The sequence below is a fragment of the Tupaia chinensis genome, unplaced genomic scaffold (assembly GCF_000334495.1).
Source record: "Tupaia chinensis unplaced genomic scaffold, TupChi_1.0 Scaffold000528_1, whole genome shotgun sequence".
NCBI classification, from domain to species: domain Eukaryota; kingdom Metazoa; phylum Chordata; class Mammalia; order Scandentia; family Tupaiidae; genus Tupaia; species Tupaia belangeri.
The window spans coordinates 7,876,569-7,894,682 of NW_006160041.1; the positions used below are offsets into that span (position 1 = coordinate 7,876,569).

The 18,114-nt window shown below is 35.0% G+C and overlaps 1 pseudogene; it reads left to right on the plus strand.

Moving 5' to 3' along the window:
- The first annotated feature begins 360 nt into the window (after positions 1-360).
- Positions 361-1,014, plus strand: LOC106735783 (60S ribosomal protein L9 pseudogene; annotated as a pseudogene).
- The last annotated feature ends 17,100 nt before the right edge of the window (positions 1,015-18,114 follow it).

Below are 18,114 nucleotides of genomic sequence, written 5' to 3' on the forward strand. Positions count from 1 at the left end.
AGTTTCCAAACAGTAAATAATGTATTAGAAGAGGCAAGTACAATGAACAAAAGCCTAAGCTTTGGAGTCAGAAAGAAATGTTTTAAAAATCATGTTCAGGATTACAGCATGTGACCAAGTCACTTAGCTTTGGTAAAACTCAACTTCCTTAAAGTTAATTTGGTAAAAAAAAAAAAAAAAAAGAATGCTTTATAAAAGGTTTGTAAAGATTAAGCATGCGTATGAACAATGATTTTTATTAAACTTCCTCAATAAAGAATAGCTTATCATGGATTACTTTTACTTTCTAAAAAAGGAAATAACTAGATGTTACATAGGAAGTCAACATTTTAGTTCCAGTTTGCTGCACCTACTGAGAGGATGAAGACCATTGTCAGCAACCAGACAGTCGACATTCCCCTTTCGACATCACCCTGAAGGGAGGCACCGTCATCATGAAGGGCCCCCGAGGAAACCTGCGGAGGGACTCCAACTACATCAATGTCAAGCTCAGCCTCCTTGGGAAGAAGAAGAGGCTGCGGGTTGACAAATGGTGGGGAAACAGAAAGGAGCTGGCGACCGTTCGTACCATCTGTAGTCACATCCAGAACATGATCAAGGGTGTTACGTTGGGCTTCCACTTCAAGATGAGGTCTGTGTACGCTCATTTCCCCATCAACGTCGTTATTCAGGAGAATGGGTCTCTTGTTGAAATCTGAAATTTCTTGGGTGAAAAATACACCCAGAGTGTTCGAGTGAGACCAGGTGTTGCTTGTTCAGTATCTCAAGCCCAGAGAGATGAGTTGATCCTTGAAGGCAATGATATTGAACTTGTTTCACATTCAGCTGCTTTGATACAGCAAGCCACGACAGTTAAAAATAAGGATATAAGAAAATTCTTGGATGGTGTCTATTTCTCTGAGAAGAGTACAGTTCAGCAGGCTGATGAGTAAGATCTAAGAGTTTTCCAACTACAGTAACAAGCCAGATAATTTCTAAGGCCTTCATATGACATTTTAAAGATAATAAAAGACAGTCGATTTGAAGCTTTCTTAAACTGATTATCCTTTTCCAACTACTTGGCAAGTAAGCAACTAAGGATTACTCCTAATAATAGGAGTATGCTAAGAACAATACATAATTCCTGATCAGGAATTTTTTTGTCTAGTTTTTCTTCACAGGAGCAAGTGGCTTAAATCTGGTTTTTGAAGGAATAGCAAGGATATTTCAGGCAAGAGAAATACAATACCAGGGAATGTGGCTGTTCATGGATATAGAGGTTGAGGAAGATCCTGATGCTAATTTTGCCATGGCATCAATTTTTATTTGGTATAAATGCACCCTAGTCACTTGTAAAGAGATACCTGAGAAGTGGAGCAAAGTGATAAAGCCTTACTGAGCAAAAGAAAAAAAAAATTTAGTTCCATAAATAGGAGAAATTTTTTTTTTTTTTTTTTGCTACAGGGTGTGTGTGCTTGCCAGAAAGACAGAGAGAGATAAGAGAGACAGAAAGCGAGAATTCACCCCCCTAGGCGGGATGACCACATTGCAATCCCATCTCCTCCATCTTTCTCTCAGGATCTTAGGCACACACACGGGCACTAATTTCAGTCACCGGGTCCAGGACTCAAACTGCAGTCGACTACATGGGAGTCCAGCGACATAGCCATTACACCAACTGCTAGTCCAAGAATAATTCTTTCTTAAAAAGTTTATGTGTTCCTTAAGAGAGAGAGAGAGAGGAAGAGAAACAGGCATTTTCAACCTCACACTATGAACCACCTCTAGACCCAACCACCCCCAGATCACTTGCACACACATATGTCCCAGAATGATCAAGGAGGTCCAAGCCTCTTCCCATGTGGTTCCAGTTGCACTATAACTGTACCAGCACTTGGCAGCAGAATGAGTGAATTCTTGTATTAAAGTGGCCCATCCAGAAAATTTCAAGACAATGACAGCTGAATTATATGAAGAATAAAGAAAAAGGTCATGGGAGAAAGTATGGGAACAGGATATGTGAGCAATTCAAAGCATAATTGAAAGGGACAATGCTGAGGCTATTCACAGAAGACTCAAGATCTTAACTACTTTTTTATTTGATTCCCAGCAAAGTATAGGCTAATTCTCAGCCTTTCATGGATAAGAGGTCATTAATTCTGAAAAGGCTGATTCCTCTCACAAATGTGCTCAATTAATAGTAAAAAAGAGTTTATGACTAGAGAAATTTTTTAAAAATGCTAACATAGAACTCAATACTTAGCAACCAAACTATCATAGAAATTCCTTTTTGTGGAAAAAATAAATTTATGTTTATATTTAATGCTCTCTTTGTTGTTTTCAATTCTTTTTAATATGTTCCAGTATGGAAAAATATGATATAATGGGGTACAAAGAATAAATTATAATGTTTTGGTCATGTGTTTGAATTTTTTTTTCTGTAATGTCACAAAAACTAAGATTAAAAGTAAAAATACTTCTATTTTATTTTATTAAGATGCTGAGATGCTGTGGTCATGGATACCAGATCATTGTAATTAATGAAATGTTTCATTCAACTGACCAGTTATTAATGCTCACTAATGCATTAGTAAAGTTAATTGGTTTGAACAAAGCCTTTGTGTTTTTAATATAGTTATAATTAAACACACAAACTTTTTAATCTGTACATATACAAATTAATGCAAATAGACACTTTTGAAATATATTTTATATGTTATTTTCTTTTAATTTCTTATTTTAGTTGTTTATAAAGTCGATATGACTTTCTTCATATTACTCTGCTTTCCTATAGCAGGATTTCTGTTCCAGTTGTCTGGTGAGGTGTCACAACATATTCCAGAACTTACTACTTTAAACCACCACCAGTTTTTGGGTTATAATTCTTCAGTATGAGCCGGGCTTCTGTTCATCTTGTTGTAAGTCACTAGATTCAGGGTGTCTGTCAGCTCAGCTGAAGACTGGACCATTCTTTCCAAATGATCTCAAGGATTTTCCCCTTTCTATTTGGCCTTTCCATGTGGTTCTTTCATGACAATAGAACTCCTTAAATGGAGGCTCAGGGTTCCCAAGAGCAAGGTAAAAGGAAACTGTGAGTAGGCCTGTAATGGTAGCATAGTGGTAGCACCACACTCTGCAATGCTGGGGGCCATAGGGAAGATCAGTGTTTCCCACGTTGTCCAATACATGTCAGAGGCATGAACAGGAGCCCTTGACTCTGAAAAGAGACAGCAGTGTGAAACCCTGTTGAGATCGCTTCTTTCCCTCATGAAATAAATACATACAATTTCTTTTGAAAAGGAAGTTATAAAGCTGTTTTAAGGGTTGAGCTAGGAACTGGACAGCTTCTTTTTATTGTACATTCTGCTGGCTTAAGCGAGTCACAGGGCCAGACTGTAGGCATCACACTCAGTGACTCATGATAATTCTGAAATCCAGCCAAGTACATTCAACATCTCCATCTGCTTCTGAGGTGGAGAACTTAAGTTAGTTAGGACTCATCACAGCTCCTCTTCACCTAAGAGTGTCTCTCCTTGCTGCTCGGTTTTGTAATCCTGGTCTTTGACTTTAATTTTGAGTTAAAATTGCTCTTAAGCCCTTGATAGTTTTCTAAGTCCAGTTCTTCATGTTAGAAGATGATGAATCTAGAAACTCATTTTTGTCTTGCATTCTGTTTTTACCCTTGTAGACCAAAATACTATAAATCCTTTAAGAATTTAAATTACATTTCACCCTATTAGATAAAAGTCATAGCTGCAAATCTGGCCACATTAGGGTCAGCCCCAGTTGAACTTGGAGTCAGAAATTCTTGGAACACATATTTAACATTTCCAGAAACCCTCTTTTCTAGGGAGGAGTGCCTATAAGGCTTTTAAAGTCCCATTTACTAGCTAAAAGGGTTTGAAGGACTCTTCCTTAAGTCCTTCTGAAGCCTTTACAATGGATCTTACAGCCACACCTATGATTTTATTTTACTCCAAAGTCTACATTTGGTTTTTATCCAGGATTTGATTTTTGCCCTGAGGCCATTGCTATTCTGAGAGCCTTCTGCTAGGTGCAGATGCTGCAAATGAAAAAATTTTATTTTGCAACCCGGCAAGTCCAGATTGGAAATGTTTCCTGTAGATTCTGATTAAAAACAAAACAGTTGCTTCTTTAGTTCATAACTATATTCTAACTTTTCATACATGGCAGAATGAAGCCAGTGAGAACTTGTAGAATTCTGCCTGGGAATCCTTTTCGCGAACTTAGGAATTTTATTGTAAACTTTTTTTTCTTGTTGTCTGTGTTAACATAGACAATGTTTTTTTTGTTTGTTCATTATTCTGTTGGTAAATGTGTGAGTCTCCTTTACTCAACTGAAAGAGGTTCTTCTGTATTGCTTTCCCAACCTCCAAGAAGTTATTCTTTCAAAGAGAAATATATTGATTTGTTTATTTTAATGGACTAGTGATTATCTGTATTTTATCTGTATTTGTGGGGAATGCGATGTTTTAATCTCTGCATGTGTGGGAGGCCATAATTTGCCACTCTAAAATATACTTCTTTAGCATATTTTGAGATGACTATTTAGACAGGCTTCAGATGCAGAATTAGCTTTAAAAATGTATACCTTTTATTAAAAAATTCACATCTGTTTCTTTTCATTGCACTGGCTAGAGACAGAGAGAAAGAGAAAGAAACACTCAGTGGGGCATGGTCATGCCACAATACTGCAATCCATTTTTCTTCATTTTCCTATGCTGTTGGGATTATGGACACACACACACACACACACGCACACACAAGCCTTGTGTATTTTTTTTTGGGGGGGAGAGATTTTCACTGTAGGGCGTGTGCTCTCGCCAGACAGACAGAGAGAGACATAGAGACAGAAAGCGAGAAATCACCCCCCAGGGGGGATGGTCACGCTGCAATCCCTTCTCCTCCATTCTCCTCTCGGGATCTTGGGCATGCACGCACACGTGCCCGGCGTGAGTTTTTAAGCCACCGGGTCCGGGACACGAACCGTGGTCGACTACGTGGGAGTCCAGCGACATAGCCATTATGCTAACTGCTGGTTCCCAAGCCTTGAGTATTTTTTGAACTGCCAGGGACAAGATTTGAACTATGATTGGCCGTGTGGGATCTGGCTCCTTTAATAAGGGTATGGGTCACCCTCAATGGGTTCCATTTCTTTATGGTCTTGTCATTCCACTAGCAAGTAATTAATAAACCAATCCAAGAAAATATAAAACTTTGGCACTTGATCTTGAGTTTTTAATTAAATACAGAAAACATAAAGTATCCCATAAACACTCAAGGTGACAGAATAACCTAATTCATAACTTCGTTTAGCTATCTCAAAAAAAGATTATGTTTTAGAGACTTGGTCCTAGAACAGTAATGTTCAACTACACTGGCATAGTAATAAATAGAATTAGTTGAAAATTCTTTTCACACTCCATTATTAATTGGAACATTTAACACATATAAAAATATCATAGATATCAATATAAGTGCAAGATTAATTTTATTATTTTGTCAGATTAAGAAACAAACACATGGGGCCAGGAGGTGATTAAGGTGATTATGGTGATTAAGGTGCCTAACTCCCATGTGGCTGACTGAGGTTTGAGTCCTGGACCTGGTAATTTGAAAATCATGCTGGGCACGCACACACATGTGTTCAAAATCTTGAGAGGAGAATGGAGGAGAAGGGATTATAGCATGGCCATCACCCTTGGGGGTGGTTTCTCACTTTCCCTCTCACTGTCTCTCTCAGTCTCTTTCCAGTGAACACACATGTCCCTATGGCAAGAAAAAAAAATTAAAAATAAAAAAAACACATAAAAAGCAAACAAGCAAACTTACTAATATTTTCCAACCCCCCATAGTAAAAATAACAGTCAATAATCTATTCATTAGACTTTGAATAGAATCATTAGTTGAGGCAAAATTTATTAAATAAATTATCATTACATATAGCACTGAGAAGTGGACTAGCATCAGCCAAAACTTGTATAACTCATTATTAAGAAAATTCAACTTAAGAAATAATAAGCAGGGCCCAAACCATGACATAGAAGTAAATACAATGTTCTGCAAGGCAGACTCACCACATGAGATTTCCTAGTTTGTGACTGGAGACCTCCTTGAGTATGAACTCGTGATCTAGGACTGGCTGAGCCTGGCAGTCAATCATACTGTCATCATACTGTCAAGGGACCATATCTCTATCTCTCTCACTCACAGAATAAATTAAATGAGTAAATTCATCTATATTAATAATAACAATTTTTCGAGAAGTTGTAATAAACCAAGTTCTATGCAAGAATATCATCTTATAAAAAATTAGACAAAATCAGACTGCTAGATCTGAATCCAATATCTGTGCACTGAGCTCACAGTTTTGTAATCTCTGGGATTATATGAAGGAAGGAATGAAAATATGTTCTTACAAAGGGATAGCTACATCATGGAGAATTTAAAACACTTGTTATAGAATATATATTTTGGAGGACCAGCAGGTGGCCTGATGCTTAAGGCACTGGACTCCCACATAGCCAACCAAGGTTCGAGTCCTGGACCTGGTGGCTTGCTTTCTCATTTTCTTTCTCTCTCTACCTCTCTCTCATGAGTGCATATGCCAAATAGCAAATTAAAAAGATAATAATAATAAATAAAATTAAATAAATAATTGTTTTTTAGAAAAGAATACACATTCCATGAGATTAAAAAAATCTCTATGTTATTTTTGCTTTCTCATAGCACATTTCATTGTATGTCTACAAACAGGATTGTTGTTGCATGTTGAAGAGGTGAGAAAGCCATTGTTTTCATTGCAAAAGTTTCATTCTTGCATAACTTTTCAAGAATTAACAGAAGCAATGAGGCATATTGCTTCAGTTCAAGACACCTATTTCTTTCACATTCTAGAGAGTTGACAATGTCCTTCTAAAAGTATATTAAGTTATTAACCTACTGAACTTATTTTGCAGGCATTGTATAAGGATCATAGTGCAAATATCTTGCTCCTTGATCCTCATTAACTTGGTTGAAAATTTATACCTGAGAAAATAGTCAGCTCCCTTGGATTTCTGGATATTTTTGTTGTGCCAAGTGATAAGGTTTATAACACCTCTGTAATAATTTTTCCTTCATATATAAAGTCACAAATTATGCAAAGGCTGAATATGGAAAGGCTGTCAGAATATTAATTGGGGTAAAGTCTGGCAATTCTGAGGGTAGACCTAGGGCATTGGTCTTTATTTGTACACCTTCTCATCCTACAGTCTAACAGACATTGATGGATGCAAATTTCCTACTTCCGGAACTAGGTTCCAAAGCCAATGGTTGCATAGCTCTGAACTTTTTCATTAACTTTAACACATGTTCTGTTGTCATATATAATCTTTTACCTTAACCCCTTCAGTTATGTCTCTTAAAGTAAAATTCCTCTCTCCAGAGGGAATGATGAGATCAGGTGATGGAGTATAGGACAGAGAACTAACTGCTAAGTATGCACCCAATAATTGAATTTTCTGGGCACATAGCTGGAATTTATTTGCTAAAATCCCTGTGGGTAGGGGTGGCCATATGTGGAGTTCCAGCTAATAGAAAGTAAGAGGAAGGAACATATCCCAGTTTCAGGCCTGGTCTATAAACACCTTCATGTGTGAATTTCTTTCTTCTTTCTTCAGATGCTAACCTGGTGGCAACACCTGAGACATCCTACAAAGCATGAAAAAAAATGGCAAAGTATCTGTAGGATTAGGGAACTGAACAGCTGCAGTAGACAGAACATCAGGCTCCTGAATGACTTTAAAATGAGCAAGACAAAAACTTCTACATGTTAAGTATGGCATTTGCTTATTTTAAGGTTAAAATAAAGCATTAATTTATTCGAAGTGTTCAGAGAGATTTTGACAAATGAGGATTTTTTCCTCTTAATACTAGCTTAGAAACATAATTATTGGTAAACACTAATTGCTAAATTAATTGAATGTACACATAAATAAATAACTAGTCTTCTGATTTATGTTATTTTTCAATTTGGTTTTAAGTATTGGGTTGTTGGAAAAGGAAACAACATGATGTAGTTTTATCTATGTTTTTCTAAGGAAAAATGTGTCATGACTTTTCTGACTACTCAATATATAGTAACGATTAAATTTGCAGATAAATAGTACATTTAGTGTTTCTAACTTGATAGAGAATTTTTACAAGATATAGAAAAATATATGTGAATAAGTATATACTGTTATAAATGTGAAAATGTATAAAAATACATGTATATTTACTTACATGCATTTATCTATAAATCTGAATATATATGTACAAATAAATATAATTTATTATTTATAAAATATAAATGTATTTTTCTTTTAACCACTATATTGAACTGCTAAGCTACGCCCTGTCCTAGGTCCTGGAAATTTAACAGGGCATCACCCAAAGAAAAAAAAAATCACACTTTCATTGACCTTACATTCTAGTGATAGTAAAAGAAACTTAACTATCAAATAAAAATCATACACATATGGATATGCATAGTCACTGAATAAAATAATACTAGCACATAATTTAAATAAATAAAAATATAACATAAGGTCATTATCCCAAAAGCTGTAATAATTATATTAGGTTTATATTATTCTAAAAATGTCTTTAATATTTTAAAAGGTTTATTTAATTTTATTTATTATTATAAGTATTTTTTAATTTGACTAGAGAGAGACCGAGACAGAAAGGGAAATTGAGAAAGCAAGCCAGCAGGTTAAGGACTCGAACCGCAACCAGTCATGTGGGAGTCCAGCACCTTAGCCTGCTGGCCCTGTGTTTTTAATCTTTTGAGAGAAAATAATTATCATAAGAATCTATTAATTTCTCTGACTTACATGAAAATATATATCATATCCAGTGAAAGAACAGAAACAGTTTTAATTTTAAAACTACTATATCAATCTAAAAAGTCAATTTTGGCATGTTAAAAAATAAGAAAAGTTATAAGAAGAATAAACTTGGAATATAATGTACATACTTAGTAAATGTTTTATAAAACATTTGTTTCAGACTTTCTTTTAAAAAAAAAATGGTTCTCATATTCAATTGAATTCAGTTTAAGTCGATCTCTAGAGGAACAAATACCCAGAACTAAGTCAAAGCAAAAATTAGAAAATTAGAAAAAAAAAAGTGTCAGTAGGTGGCATGGTGGTTAATGTCTTGGATCTCAACAAGGCCTACTCTGTGATTCAAATCCTGGATCCAGAGGCTTTAGAAACACACTAAATATGTGTGTGTGCATGCCTGAAATTCCAAGAGGAATCCACTGTTCCTCGTGGAAGGTGATTTCTCATTTTTCTTCTCTCTCTGTTCCTCTCTGTTGAGCATACACATGCTATGATGAAAAACTAAAAAACATTAAAATAAAAATATAAAAATATAAAAAGAAATTAAACATTTGTGAGAGATAATATATGACAGGTCTAGGGACCAGCAGTTGGTGTAATGGCTATGTCGCTGGACTCCCACATAGTCGACCAAGGTTCAAGTCCTGGACCCAGGGCCTTAAACTCATGCCGGATGCATGTGCATGCGTGCCCAAGATCCCAAGAGGAGAATGGAGGAGAAGGGATTGTGGCATGGCCATCCCCCATGGGGAGTGATTTCTGTCTTTCTGTTTTCTTTCTGGTGAGCACACATGCCCTGTAGCAAAAACCTCTCAAAAAAATTAAAAATTTAAAAAATATATATGACAGGTCTTTACAATTTTTTAAATTCATGGAAAATGCAGATTATTAAAAAACCTATGCATGAATTCAAAAAAATTTTAGCCAAAGTAAACTCATAATTCAATTGCACTTTTCCACAAACTTTCTGAAGTCTTTTTGTATCACTATTAGTAATAGTCTAATGGCTTCCATAAATTGATGAAAAGAAAGTAAATTACCCAATAAGAAAATGGATAAAACATGTAAGCAGATGATTCACAGTAGAAAGAACAGTTAAATTTCAACTGAAATAATAAAAGTATTTTAATCTCACTGAGTTCTAAGCCACCGGGTCCAGGACGTGAACTGTGGTCGACTATGTGGGAGTCCAGTGACATAACCACTACCCTAACTGCTGATTCCCTAGAGTCAAATTTTTAAGTACAATCTTATTATCCAACTATTTAGAGACTACTCATCACATTCATAAAGAATTTTGAATAAATTTCTAGTTGCTTTCTTTCTTGTCATCCATGTAACTCTCAGATGCAGGAGAGAAACAAATTTAGTTTTTTTAAACTTAAGTTATGCTGAGATAAATTCCATGCCAGTAGGAGATATAACGCAGAGAGGTTATATAAATAATTAACCTTTAGAAATAATACTTGCTATGTGAACACACATATCAATAAAAATAATTACCAGATTCCATTCACCTTTAGCCAAAGTTTGCAGTGGGTAATTTAGAAAACATCTGAAATATTTGCATACCATTCAGGGTATTACATTTATTTTCTATGGTTCTCAGTATTAATAGGGTAAGTCCATCAAGCTTCTACATCAGTGTGTAAAAAAAACACAGTGATCATTTGATTGACACACAATAATAATCCTTACATTTATTTATATATATATGGCTTTATTTGTTGAGGGGTTGGGACAGTAAGCTGATTTCATAGTATGTTAGCATTAGCCTTTAAGTGGTAAAAGGAATTTTCCAATAAAAAACTGAAAAGGACAAATGGTATTGCTGTAAGAATAGAAGATGTATATCAAGCTTTTCTATTTGTTTATCAATATGTGGTTTCACAAAGAGGTAAAAGATAAGATTGAAAACAGCTACTTATTTTGGTTGTGAAGCATTGAAACAGCCCTTTAATTATTTACTTTCTATTCCAAACACTGAAGTTCTTTTTGCTCTTTGATTCTTTCTGGCAGATTTAAAGAAATTGTTATCTTAAATCACTTGAGTAAATATTAAATGAGATTACGACAGTCTCATCCTTAAGAGGAACCTGCAGTTTCCATGAATGAAGAATATTATACCCTTTTATTGGAAGAAATTTCCACCAAGATTTGCTATGATTTCCTTTTGAGCTTTTAACAATCATTCTATCCAACGATTTCTTATTTCTGACCTACTTTAGTCACACTGCATTGAGGTATTTAGAGAAAAATTACATATAGTCTTGTTTTTGCAGATGATTTAAATGATACATTATAGGAAAGCAGAAAAGTAACCCCTATGTGATTTGAGTGTAGGTTTTGTTCACATCCATCTGCAATCCAACCATTTTTTTCACCTTCCAGGCTCATGCTTTTCTAGCTTTTCTTCAGGAATGGAGGCTATAAAATATTTTGATTACATATATAACTCACCACTAACAGGAATAAAAAAAATACCTCATCTATAACATTAATATGGATCCAATACAGTTGGGCCTTGAAACAAATGTAGAAAAGAGCAGGATTCACTAAAATACTAACAAAATACCAATACAATACTAATGGGTTGGTTTCTTGAAATGATGGTTATGTCAGAGCACACTTTGAAAATTAGTTCTCAGGAATTATCCAATTTACCAAAAGAAAATAAAAACAGAAAATCATTTTGCCATGAAAAAAATCTGGGAAAATATACATAACTCAAAATCTAAGAAATTTCTTCTAGATAGTCTGTAAAAGGGACTAGATTAAATCTAGTAGCAAAGACTCTATTCATAATCCTAACACAAAAAGTTTGGCAACTATTGCTCAAAATCAGTAAATGAAAAGGTGAAAGTTGGAAATAAATTGGCAGAGCAACAGGATAGGTAAAGAGAATTCCAAGATTAGCCAAGATCACTTTCTCTGGAGAGTTTCAACTTCAAGAATCCTGCAGCATTGAAGAACTCTTGGAGTGGATCTCAGTAATAAACCAATCATAGGAATAAAGCCTGCAATTTAGGAACCAGTCTTCTATCATTGTCTTCCATCTGGATTTGATCATTGTTCTTTGGTTATATAAGATGGTAAAAATTGGAAAGCATGGGAAAGCGATGTTTGTACTCTTTATATTATTTTATCAACTTCTTATATATCAAATTACATAAATATAAAAAGTTTACATATATAAATTTTATGGATATAAAATTTTATTTTATAGAAATAAAAAATGCATTCTCTAAAGAAAAAAAATCCCCATAGGAAAAGAAGTATTTTCTTTCATTATTACTTTCTTTACTAACTTTCACTGAGAGGTAAGTTTCTTAAGAACTTTTTCAAAAAACTGAGACAATGAGATAAAGTTAAACTAAAGTGCGGACTGTCTACTTTCTTGGTTTCCTTTATTCAGGGGAGTGTACAAGAGCTAGGGCAGAATTGCTCAGAATGTTAGGGAAGATTAGATGCTTGTTGAGAAAGGGAGGACGGTGAGATGATTGGCAATAGAGGAGGACTGGATTAGCAGCAGAAAAGTCTCAATGGGAATTTAAGTTTATCCTGTGCAGTGCTGTGTGACTTCTCTTGCTTAACTCTCTATGGCATTTTCAATAAAATTTATTGTTAATGTCTAGAGGAGATGGATGTATTGTTTTCTTTTGGTAGAAGATGAGATTCTGAATGTGTCTTCAGGGTGTCTCAGGGAAGAGCTTCAGCTGTGTGAAACTCAGGAGGTGTTCTTTTCTTTTAGCTGGTAATGAGGGAGAAATGACAAATGTGCTCAAAGAGAAGATCTCACCCAGATTAGAGATGTAGGAGTAGCGTCTGTGTCTCTTTGGTGAATACTACTCTTTGGCAACAGTAGGTGGATGCAGAGATGATGATTCTCATGTGAGTAAGGACACAGAGACTCTTAGTGAGACATCTAGAAGTAAAAATTCAGAAAGTCTCCAGGGACCCCGTGGTATCTCTCTTACACCAGGCTCTTTCTCAATAAAGAAACATCTGACCTCAACAGCATTGGCAAAATCCTCCTTTCACTCTCCAACGGTCCCAAGAGGAATCAGAAACTATATTCGGTCCTTGACTGCTCAGTAATGATAACATTCTGGGCACCAAGTTATTCCACTTCCTATCCCTTGGGGTTTAATTTTTTTTAAAACATGAAAAAAAATTCAGACTAATTTCACATTTTACATAAAGTTCTATTCATGATGTAAAGAGTATATATTAGGTCATCAGGAAAGTCATGACATATTTTTCTGTGCAAAAATGTGTCATGTTTTTCCTGAAGACCCAATATATATTTTTTCAATGGAAAACTTTACACTTTTTTGCCTGTCAAATGTTTCTTCCCTTTGAGTTTCACATCCACCCTCTACCATCCACTACCCAGTCTCAGGTACCTACGCTTGTCCTCTCTACTATCATATCTTCAAATCTTTCAATTTCTGCCATAGGTACATATCGAGTGGGGGATATACAGAGTGTATCTTTCAAAGTCTGCTCACTTTGTCCAACATTAAGTCTTCTATATTCATCCATTTTGAATAAAACAGTCCAGTCTCATTTTTTCTTACATATGAAAATATTTCATAGTATGTATGTACCACAGTTTTTCAACTCAATCTTTGGTTTTAGTACACTCAGGTTAATTATGTTTTAGCTATTGTGAATAATGCTGCAATAAACATGAATGTGTAAGTGTCTTTCCTACCTAATGTTTTCCTAACATTTTGGTAAATATGAAGAAGTGGAAATACTGGTCACATGGTAGTTTTATTAATAGGTTTTTGAGGAACCTCCATATTGTTTTCCATAGAGGCTGTTTTCCTTCAGGATTTAATTTAAAGCTACACATATTTATAAAAGACCTATTACAAGCCAGAAATATTCATCTGATTGATGGAATACAGAGAATATAGAGGTATCTTCCTTTTGTTGTAGTAAAAGTCTTGTTTTGCGTATTTCACTATATTGACTCATAGGTGTTTCTAGAATTTATCTTTCTGATTTTCCAATTCTTAGTTATGTTAAATTTTAATTATTTGTCTGTTCTTTAAGTTCCCAGATATCTTGTCTTGTTCATAGTGCAGGTATACCACTTTTTGATTCCCGTTTATTTCCACAGACTCAAATCTATTGTCTTGCTGTCTCAACCAATGTGTATCCCTGGTATTAGTCCCTTATTTAGTCCTAACATAATTTTTAGTACATCTGTTTGTTCAGTCAATATTTATCGACTGGGGAGGACTAGAGATGAATATCCTTATTGCTTTTTTCCTATAAATTCTTAGACAAATGTACTTCCCTCTGCATTCTCCCTCTAAGCCCTCCTTCTGAACATAGACCAAGATACAGGTAAACAGAGCAGTTTGCATTCCCCTACTTAAAGCACACAACAAATCCTTTCAGCAAGCCTTGTTGATGGGATATAAAAGAAAACATTAGCTTGGAAAAGTCAATAACAGTATGTAAAATGAGCCTCAATTTTTCTTTCTTCTTTTAAGGTAATGAGAGTAAATTTAGCCTAAATGTGTTCCTGCTGTCTGGTTTATTTTAGGGCAATTTAAGAAGTAATTCTCCACTGTAGGCTTATGCTTACCTTTGAAATCATCAGTTTAGCGATGGTGAACTGTTATCTGCAAGTTAATTCAGATTCAATTTCAGTGGGTAAAGATACAAAGTAACTCAAATTGCCATCTTCCTGGTTCGGGGATAAATCTTGGGAAAGTGGAGCCTAGGTGATAGGAGAATATTTTTTGTAAAGTTAATTTAAATTAACAGAGAGTCAATTTCATATGTGTTATAAGCTAGCTGAATTTCCAGATGGGGACTGTAACGTTTAAACAGAAATCCCACTCAGAAGTTATTCCCTCCTCTGGCATACAATCTTGGTAAAATCATCTCTCAGAAACACGTTTGCACAGGTGCAATGGAATATAATCATAATTTTCCATGACAGATGTGACTTTGCTAGGAATGCAGAGAAGGAATTACTGAAGATTTCTGAGGTACCATAATTCAAGTAGACTTATTTCAGATGAGAGCAATACTTGCTAATATTGCTATTGGAAGAAATCAAATAAATATATTACTAGACAAGACTAAACCCAGAATTTTAAACAATAATAAAGAATGTCAAATATTGCTGAAGTATTTATAAGCAATGTTTAAATTATAGCTTCTGAAGAGTTTCCATTATCATACTTTTCAAAATATTTTATTGTTTATAAATAAGAAAGTTTCTACTGTTAGAATTAGGGAATTCTAGATCAGGATACATTTGATTACATTTGTGTTAACAGAAATAAGATTTAGGTGAAACTCATTAATAAAAAACATCCTTTATGTATAATATAAATTAGAGATCGAGGATTACATTTATATTAAGATATAAATGTAATTTATATTATATAAATTAAGGTATAAATGTCCTCTCATAAATGTATTTGTGTTTCTCAATGTCTTAAATTATAATATAAACTAGTATTTGTCTTTAAGACAAAATAAATCTACATAAATTGAGGTAAAGTACTGAGAAAATTAAAAATAAAATCATTGCTATTAGAGTATCCATTATTTGTCAATCTCATTTATGTTTTCAAATCAAATGCCAAGTTGGTATTTAGTCACTGACATCTTTGAAGCCAGAAAATACAATATTTAGTGTCTGTCCTTAATTTTACTAATAATCTAAAATTTAATTCCAAAAGTCATTTCCTTCAGCTTAAACATATTTATGTGGAATATTCTTTTTATTCTGGCTCTCTATCTTTACACATGTCACCAGTCTTTCTTCATAGTAGTTTAATAGAAATTCTGTTCTAGGGACCAGCAGTTAGCATAATGACTATGTCGCTGAACTCCCATGTAACCGACTGCGATTCAAGTCTCGGACCCTGTGGCTTACACCCATGCCAGGTGCATGTGTGTGTGTGTGTGTGTGTGTGTGTGTGTGTGTGTGCCCAAGATCCCTAGAGGACAATGAATTGCATCGTGGCCATCCCCCCTGGGGGGTTATTTTTCGCTTTCTGTCTCTCTGTCTTTCTGGTGAGTGCACGCACCCTATAGCAAAAATCTCTCAAAAAAAAAAAAAGAAAGAAAAAAAAGAAATAATTCTGTTCTAACATCTAATCTTCCCAACACCAGACACTTATGTCAGGTTTTCAGCCAGTGACATACTTTGTTACCTCCCTAGGCACCTACATTGTGAACAAGCCAACAGATTAGCATTCACTGCACCTCTCATGAGAAGAAGACTATGTTTTTCCAGAGATGGTTCTCCAATGAATCATTCTTTGTAGTATTTCTGCCCTACTGTGCTTTCATTATCTTGTCTCTTTAGTTGCCATTTCTGAACCAAGAAAACAGTGTTGTGGCACTTGGAGATTTGGTGGGCCAAGTCAGAAGCCTTAAGGTTTCCAATGGGATCCCTTTGATTGGTCTTCTTGAGACAATCTCTCTTGGAAGGCAGCCTCCCTGTCCTGAGCATCTCAGGCCACAAGAGGAGTTCAAATGCAGGTGTTCTGGTAGGTTTTCCTAGGTGAACTCTCAGTTAAAAGCTGTCTATGGCCAACTAAGTGACTCAGCCATCTTGGTCATGTGGTAACCACATGAAAGATCCTAAGTGAAAACTGCCAGCTAAGACCAGTCAAGTCACAGATTAGTGTGAAAGATTAAAAAAAAAATTATTGTATTAAATCAGCATCAAGGTAGTTTGCTAGTAAATACAAATAACCAGAACACCATGCAAGAAAAATAGCATTTCTAATATTTATGCTATTCAAATTAACCTAAATCTAGTGAAGTAATAGACGATTAAATTCATCTAGCTGTTACCACCAAAAGTCAATTTATTTTATTCAAAAAAAGATAAATTCAGGGTCAGCAGGTGGTGTAGTGGTTAAGGCACTAGATTTTCATATGGTCAACTGAAGTTCAAGTGCTGAACTCAGCAGCTTGAAACTCATGCCAGGTGCATGTGCGTGCATGTCCAAAAGTCCCATGAAAAGAATAGAGGAGAAGGTATTGAGGCATGGCCATCACCCTGGGGTGGGGGGCAGGGAGTGATTTTTCACTTTCTCTCCCTCTGTTTCTATGGCAAGCACATGTGCCCTATAGCAAAAATCTCTCAAGAAACAAACAAAAAAAACCCAAATTCAGTTAATATATTATTGTAGTTCTTTCAATAAGTTCCTTGTTGACAAAAGAGTAAAATCAACAGATCTCTAATGACAAAGTATGTACAAGAAATTAAATAATTACCGAGAATAAGATGTTCAATATTTATTGAATAGATTAAGAATATCTGTATGTACCTCGGTCAAAATATTTCAGGTCAGTGAATATAATCTAAATTGACCATTAGCCATAATTTATATTAAACAATTTCTTAGTGTGTCTTTAACCCATTTGAGCTATTTCTCATGAAAGGTAACTGAAAAATGTAGTTGAATTTTATTGAAATGAAGAAAGCATAAATACATATCCTTATTTAAGTGCAAGTGTTACCAATCTCATTAATAATCCTGATATCAGGGATACTTGTACAGCAATGTTACTTATTAGAAACATCTTTAAATGGTGACACAAAGGCATGAGTTTGCACTCTCAGAGCCACTATAGACGGTATCTTTAAAACAGGTTAAAGAAATGTCTTATTATTCTTTCTTCTAATATTAAAGTTCTATCATCTCTTTAGAGGCAGAATCAAATTTCTATTTCATTTAGACTCATAGTTAAGCCTGCAAAGAGATTTAAGTAACCACTCTTTCTTGAGGTTTAGGATTAGAATGTTACGGGCCATGGCATGATGGCTAAAGTGGCTGAACCCCACATGATCAACTGTGCGTTTTGAGTCCTGAACTCAGTGGATTGAGAAATATGCCAGGTGTGTGTGTGTGCATGTGTGCCCAAAATCCAGAAAGGAGGAAGAAATGGAGGAGAAGGGACTACAACATGACCATTCCCTAAGGGGAAGCCCTTCGTCATCTCTCTCTTTCTCTCTCTCTCTCTCTCTCTCTCACACTGGTGTGCATGTGCCCTTTAAATTTGCCCCAAATTTAAAAATAAAAAAGAATTAAGAGTGTTACAAGGAGTGTAGCTTAGAATGGAAAGTGGCTAGGGCTAACATTTTTCAGAATAATTAAGCCAAGAAATAACAATGAGTTGGAGAAGTAAGAAATATGGCCAGTTACATGGATTTCAGATATTCAGATTTATTTGACATTGGAAAGTAGAA